The sequence below is a fragment of the Pyxicephalus adspersus genome, chromosome 1, assembly GCF_032062135.1.
Source record: "Pyxicephalus adspersus chromosome 1, UCB_Pads_2.0, whole genome shotgun sequence".
Taxonomy (NCBI): Eukaryota; Metazoa; Chordata; class Amphibia; order Anura; family Pyxicephalidae; genus Pyxicephalus; species Pyxicephalus adspersus.
The window spans coordinates 85,801,924-85,810,221 of record NC_092858.1 but is presented as its reverse complement, the minus strand read 5'-3'; positions in this window follow the sequence as shown (position 1 = coordinate 85,810,221).

Sequence of the window (8,298 nt, the reverse complement as noted above, 5' to 3'; positions counted from 1 at the left end):
ATGTGAGATTCACTGCTTTATGTATAAACCCCTTGAAGTGACCACTGCTAAGAGATGGACCATGAACATGACACACAAAGAGAAGGTTCTCTATGTGAGGACAAACAGGACTCTAAATGACCATTCAGTACCACTAAGATCTAGAAAATTACTGAATGACTTCCTGTATTTTAAAACATTTTCAAATGATCTCCATATCTTTAACACATCACAGGTTGCAGTTTTCAAACATAGTCACCTGTCAAAGAAGAAAATACCCTGGCTTTGAGTAAAGGCAATTATTTGTAAGCAGTAACATTTTAACCCAGTATCTCTAAAACATTAAAAAATCCATTTGGTTATGATATTTATTCTTCGCTGAGTATTCTGTAAAATCTTATAAAGGTTGCACTCGTTAAATGAAAAGGCCACACAAGGCCCCAGGGCCGTTGTCTAAGAATAACAGAAGCAAGATGTTTTAACCATGATACCTTGAGTGACCTGACCGCTATTATCTAATACACTCCTCCCCAGTTCACTGTCTTATTTTTGATACTTTTACAAAGGGAGCCAGGTGCTTCCATGTTTGATTAAGCCCACTATGATCATGTCATCTGCTATTTATTCCATTTCTGCTGAAACACTTCCCTGTGAGGTTTACTTCTAATTTTTACTCTGTTGAACCTTTTTCATCCCAAGGTGTATTAGGTGTACACGGTAGCAAGTCATTTAGTGTTTAGACTTTCTAGGAGCTAAATTTGTAATCCAAGATTGTGAAGAATGCATATTGTGTTGTACATCCTTAAGCCGCATACACACCTGCAATTATTGTCGTTGGAAATGATCTTTCACGATCCTTTTCAACGGCAAAAGACTGCATGATGCATGAACACGTGCTGTACATACAGTGCTATTCTGCTCTATAGAGAAGGGAGAGGGAGAACGACGGAGTGGCACCCTGCTGCGCTCTCCCCCTTCCCTTTCTTTGCCATCGTTCACTGTACACATGCCCGATTCTCGCCCGATATCGCCCCTAAAGCTGATTATCATGCAAGAACCATTGGATGTATGTACCTAGCTTTAGGGATAACTTCTGTTACCTGATTTATTAAGATCTCTGGGGTCCAAGGAGATTCTGAGGTTTCCATTTTCCCTTTTAGCGGCATTTAGACTTTTTACCCATGGGTAAAAAGTCACAAATCTAAAACAAGCATGCTGTAACTGTGTTCCTTATTTCCATACATAGTAATGAAACTAATGTATCATGACATCCAGGGAATTAGCATTCTCTAAGGAGGAGTTTAGCAATGGCAGACATAATATTTCTATAATTACATATTTCCTTATAGGATTAGAGAGGAGGCAGAAAGAACATCTCTTTGCGGCAACAAATTGTGTTCAATCTTATGTCTAATACCAGGCTTGGCAACGAAATGACTCTTTATTTGACACAATTAGGGACCTTACATATTACATATTTCCTTTTTCATTATTGGTCTGTAGGAGTTGTAACCCTACAAGTTTTTCAACCCAGAGCAACAATAATGTACACAATACTGTATGGTGGTCCACCAGAGTTTAATTAGATTTGAAATTATTGGCAAACTTCCAAATCATTCTTGCCGCCTTTTCATAATTTCTTTATACATTCCAATTTCTGTACAGGTAAATTAATAGATGTAGTTTCAGTTACTCCCGCCTGAGCTTATTTGTAATGTACTGTTAAAAATGTATCCATCTGGTTTATTTACTTTCAGTTTGTGATTTTATCACTGTAACTTCTGCAGCCCACCAGGGGTTCTTTATTGCTTTGAAGCAACACCATGTCTGCCTCCTGTTTGTAACTGAAACTTGTTTTATGTTCCTACTGATAGCCTGAAATGTTGTCTAATGCTTTCATATCTTTTCTTAAACAAATTCCTATGTGGTGTCTGAATGTAAGTAACTCTAAAATGTTTACTAAATATAAACTTACTAAAACAGAAAAATGTACCCAATCTGTCCTGCTATACTTCAGTTTGTATTAAGGTGTCACTCCCTGTTTTCAATATGCATTATTAGGAGATTATTAAAGGATTTTATAATTTGTAAAGCTATTTTATAATTCATTGACACCCAACATGTTTAAAATTTATTTGACTGACATTTTTACTCTTTTACATTATGGTAGCAGACAGAGAACTACATGTTGTAATTGACATCCCATTAGCATTTCCCTAGACGGAATAGTAGTACTTCTCCCATAGTTGCATATGTATTACCAGACACTTTCTAGGTGCTGATTCTTTCGAATACATTTTATTAATAAAAGATTAGGTGGTGTTATGGAACAATTACAATAAAGTAATTATAGATAGGTAAATCATACAAAAGCTCTCTGTCTCTCCCTCTCTCCTTTATATATATATATATATATATATATGTAAAATATAAGTATTTTATAGAGATAGACTAGAATCAGAGGTGATGATTAGGTCTCTACAGACACTTTCAAATATGAACACTTTCTTCATCAAAGTTACATTATTTCCATTTTTAAGAGCGTAATCAGAACTCATCCAGTTATGGTGTCATCCACAGCAGTAGTCGACAACCTATTGGATGCCACAGACCACTATTTTCACGGACCTGGGACCGCGCATGTGCGGGAGCAGTGTGTCACTTAAAGGGGTAGAAACTTCCCCCTGATTGATGTGATGATGCCAGAACCCACCCACTCTCCTATCAAAGGTCCGATCCACCGCCCTGAGCCTACGATGAATATGGGAGACATAGTCTGCGGCTCTGGCCAGTGCTCCCCCCAGTACAGTCCATTTCCTGACCCAGCTGGGGGGAGCACAAGCCAGGGCCACCAAAGTTTTTGTTTGCGGACCACCAGTTGGTGACCACTAATCCACAGCACACGTCAATGTGCATGACCATTGTGAAGACTTCATATATAAAACCTAGTGCTGTATAACAAGAAATTCAAAAAAGCTAATTTTAAAAGTTGAAAAAAGAAAGAGGGGAGAACATAGAAAACTTCTAATAAAATAGTAGTATGATGGTTAGGGGATAAGGGCAGGAAAGGTGAAGAGTTACAGGCTAAATTAGAGTGAGTGAGTGCACCAGATCTTTTGGCATATAACGGTCTATCCAGGGAATCCACACCTGCTGGAGTTTTATCAGTGTGTCATTAAGTATTACTTACATTTTTTCATTGGACTAAAAACAGAGTCATAGATTGTACATAATACTTTTGTTGCAGGTATCAAAAAAATTCTGAGAGGGGAGCTTCACAAGAACTCAAAAGAACACAAAAGAAAAAAACATTAGTAGTATAAATCAAATTGTAATTTAAGTCATGACTCATTAGCAAAACCCCCTATCAAACCCAGTAGGAAAGAGAGGACTACCAATGACAGAGGTGAGGGAAGCATATTAGAATATTCTACCTGAATACTTATATTTACATATATACACTTATATATACAGTATCCCACATTTGAGGCAAATGCCAAATTGAAATTTGCTTTTCAAGATTTGGGAGGGATCCATAATAATGTTTCCAATGACATGGGATCAATTACCAGGGTTTTGTAGGGACGCGAATGGGACCAATTGTGCAAACACATTATAATTAGTCATGTGCAGGACCGAAAGGCCCCCCATTGTCTTTGCTGCAACAGGGCATGTTTTGATTTTGTAGTCCTTTTGGGCCCTTTAGATAAATATTAAAAGTTGCCTTTGTAAATTTGAACAACACGTAAGGGGTTTTCATTAGGCAATAACTTTGATGGGTACACTAGCCTGGCAAACATATCATTTTCATTCATGCTATACTGCCTTACCACAAAATTTGATGTCTATTTCAAGATTCCAAAAATTACACAAATGTCATAGAACAGCCAGGATGTTGGGAGACAGTAGGGTTTCATAGGCGCTATTTAAGTGCAAACTTTGGGATTAACATTTGAATAAGAAGGAAGTTTGTGCAAAAGTGAAGGTTTTTGGGTATGACAGGGATATTTCTTGTGAATTCCTGAAAGCTGGCCAACACAGAGCGCAAGATGGGTAAAGACACATGTAGATGAGATAAAAAAAAGAGGAATGTCTTCAGAAAACAGGCCTAATTTAGGATGGTGACCTGTAAGGCTGATACCCTGAATCTACCCTGGGTGGTTTTCTATTGCTTTGGCCAATGGCTCTATAGCCAAGACAAACAGGAGCAGTAATAATCGGCAGCCTTGCCTGGTGCCTCTACCTATTAAAAAGTAAGGTTACCTAAAGCCCAAATTCTGAATGAAGCACTTAGGCATGCTATATAAAGGGTAAAACCAGCAAATGTAGACCATTGCTCTAAAAAGTAACATAAGGCCAAAGGACCAAGTCAAGGGGCTTTTTAATCTAGACTAATTCTCTTTTTTAATGAGTCTAATTCTAGACTCAAAAACCAGCAAAAACGCTTGGCTTTTTTACATAAGGCTGACTTGATCATCAAAAATAAGTTTGTTGATGTCCCAGTTTAAGTGAGTTGCTAATATTGAGGCCAAGAGCATCAAGGTTGAGCAATGAGATGGGTCAATGAGTTGATAGTTGAAAGGGTTGAATCACTAATCAGTTGAAAGTGGTGAATGAAGTGAAGCTCCATTAACTTCAGCCATCCAGTCAAACAATCATATTTTTCCTTCCATGTGATTGGGTATTCAATTCAAAGTAAATTTTCACCACATTCACTAAATTAGGTGAACACCCTAAACATCCTTAATAACTCAATGACATTGCAAATGCACTCTTTTCTCCATTGCTATGGAATGATACACTATAAACTGGGCACATTTAGAGATTTAGGCTTTATGTATCTAATATTAGAAATTTTAGGTAAATTTTTTTACCTATCACAAATGTTCCCAAATATTATCAACATGGATGGGTATACATTAATCAAAGTTTTTATGATGTTACTAAATGGATGTTTTTGAACCCCTGAAACCTGTGTACCTGAGTAGTCAAATATAGCTGAATGTAACACTGGTTTTCAACAAGAAGACCATTTCCAAAAACTCCTAGTACAGTGCATTGTCTAAATTTTCTCAGAACTCCTGCCAGTTGCATACAAACTGCTCTTTCATTTTTATATCAGTATCAAGACCTGGTTCCATTACATTCTGACATTATTGGACCTATGTTTGTCCCAAGCATGTTTAAATGTTTTTACCATTCTTTGGCTTATATCTTAGCACATGTGCATAAAGCAAGTGTGATTTGTGGTTAGTTCTGTTCCAGTCCTTACCTTTTGTACACTATATATATATGGATATCATCCAAAATTTACATATTATAAGTAGTTTACTGATTTATAGGAAACACTCCACTGCATTGTCGATGTTGTTTTGCATTTCCCACACCGGACTAATAAAAGTAACTTTGGTTTATACAGGCTTCAAAGAAAGTGTCCCACCCCCATTACACTATGCAACTAATAAGGTAAGAGGGTTTTGAAGGTGAGGGGGGTTCCATGAGCTGTCATAACATGGAGGAGTGCTTCTCTTTAGGAACTTTGCTTAGCTGGTATGACTTTTATTAGCTCATTACTACGATAGGGCTCTTAAATAAATATGCTTTTCTAATTAACATTCCTTACTCTTGTATTTTATAAAACACCTAAAATAACATTTTCCATGTCATGGTTAAAAATATGTAAGTATGCCACATTTAAAGGATCACACTTCGTCTACTCCCACTGTTACAATATAATTCTGTTTTCATCGTGACTTTAGTGTCAAAGCTGGTACGATATAGTGAACTAAATATTTTAGATATATGTATTTTAGCCTTGCGGCCAAAGCAGTTTAAATAACTGGCATGTGATTTATTGATTGTTTTTGCTCTGTTTTCTTGTTCGGCACATAAGGTTTTTTTTAATGTTTTGCCTTTGTGCAATGTTGCTGAGAGGGTGTAAATATATTACAAGGTCATGCTAATGTAAGCATTGATGGTAGTTTAATTTGGTGTGTAGACTTTTAGGATGTTAGTTGAAATGGGACATTAATATTTTATCTGTAGCTTTAGATAAATTATTTTATTTGGGAGTTCCTTTATAAGTGTGAAATAAGTGTGAGCATGAACTTCATGGGGTAATGTACATGGGACAGAGAGACACAAGAGAAGGTCTGTCAGGTGTGTAAAGGCTGGAAGTACACTGTAATGGTAGCTGTAAATACAAGGTGTTGGCTTTTTCCTAATGTAATTGGGTAAATCAGGTTATGTAGGGATCACACATTTTACTTAGTGAGACAGTGAAGTAGATGAAACACAGATTGAAGTGATCTAGAAATGGAGAAGGAAGTGGTTAAAATATTTTTCAGTTATTCTGTGTGTGCTATTAGGAACTTATCCCTGCTTCCCCCTTTTTAGAGGAGTTCTCTCTATTAGACCAGCGGTTGCCAACCAGTGGTCCGTGAGAAAATTTTGGTGGTCCGTGGCTCTGGCCAGTGCGGCCCCCAGCGTGGTCAGGAAAAGGACCATGTCTCCCGTATTGATTGCAGGCTCAGGGGGGTGGGCCGGTTGTGTCTCTGGCTTAGACGTGCGATGAGTGAGTGGGCAGGTTCTTATCAAGATGTCACCCTGTGGGAAGTTCCTTCCCCTTTGAGTGTCACATGGCTCCCTGCGCATGCGTGGTCCGGAGTCCATAAAATTTAGTGGTCCGTAAGGTCCAAAAGGTTGGCCACCACTGTTTTAGACAGCTGTGATCAGAACAGATTTCCCCAGTTGCAACATTTACCCTATAAACTCAAGGAAGCTCTAAACTTTTGGATTTCCCATCACTTTCTTTCTCAATGACAATAACCACCAAGACCAACAAAAAAAAAGTTTTAGCTTTACATTTACTTCAAGTGATCCTGTCAGTCAAGGGTAAGTGGAACGACCAGCAAAATCTATAAAATCCAACTGTAATCTGTGAATGGAATGCTATCCTGCTATTGTTTGGCTCTCAGTCAAGGGTTATTACACTGCACAGGACTGATTAATCACCACAGCCCATCTGTAATTTGATTGTACCCAGAGGGAAATCTTCTGTAGAAACAAAAACTGTACTTTCAATAGCTGCTGTATTTCTGTGAAGTAGCATACCCGTTGCTCTGATTTTTTTTGGAGGTCTGCAGTACATATCCATCAACAAATTTTTAAATCCTGTATCTGAGTGGCTGTCCTTTCATCTTCTTCCAATTACCCAGCAAGAAACAAATACTGTAAACAGAAAAGCTTTGTATGTTTGTACATAACTTGCCAAATGCAAGTATGGTGTCTGTTGATTGTGTAGAAATTATAAGGGATGCGGAAGGCACAACTACCACAAGGTCAGGCAGTCCAGTCCAGACTTTGCACCCACTGTATTTATTAACTATGTACTCTAGCACAGTGGTACAGTATTTCATTTTCCAGTGTACACCTTTTTGTTTACTGTTACTTGAGCTTCTTGTGGACTATCTTGGCTTACTGAAGCAATATAATTGTTGAATAACTGATTGTCCCAATGGGAGACTGGGATTTTATTAGCACATAAACATTATTTATATAAAAATATATATTCTCTGAGAGGGGGAGAGGAGGCGTTTAGTAACTGGTGGTACTACTGGATGACATTGTGGTGGTACTAATGGATTACTTGTAAACAGTGACAAACACTTAAGTGGTACTGCATTGTTCTTAAGTGTGAAATGGTTTTGGGGTTAGATGGTCCGGGCTTACATCCATGCTTTTTGTCCTTTTCTCCTTATAATCTATCTCTAATTCTTACTTTTTTAGTTTCAAATGTTCTGGTTGTTTATTATGGATAAAATATTATAGAATTCAGTATGACACTCTTTAGTTATACTGTTGTTTTTCCTTTTTTGTTAATACTTTATAGCAGTGTTTTTCAACTAGGGTTCCTCTAGAGGCTGCTAGGGGTTCCTTGAGCAATGGGCAGTTTCTGACTCTTAGGCCATACCAACAATTTTTTTGGCAATCTGTAAGGGAGACATTCTTCCCACTGACCACCACAGTAATATACAGTAATTTAGTAGGGGTTCCCTGGGGACCTAAAAGTTATTTCAAGGAGGTACTCCCATTTTCAAAAGGTTGAGAAACAATTCCATGAGCGATGACACTATGCAAGACATTTTACTGTTCCACGTGCTGTACGTTTGTTATATTTGTCATGATGTAATGCTATGCCACTTTGGAACCTTATATTCGTGTCAATATATTACCACTTGGCCCTGTCTACTCTGATTCATCTCATTGTTGTCTGTTTATCCTCACTGAGTTCTAATAATAAAAACTTAAATCCACAAG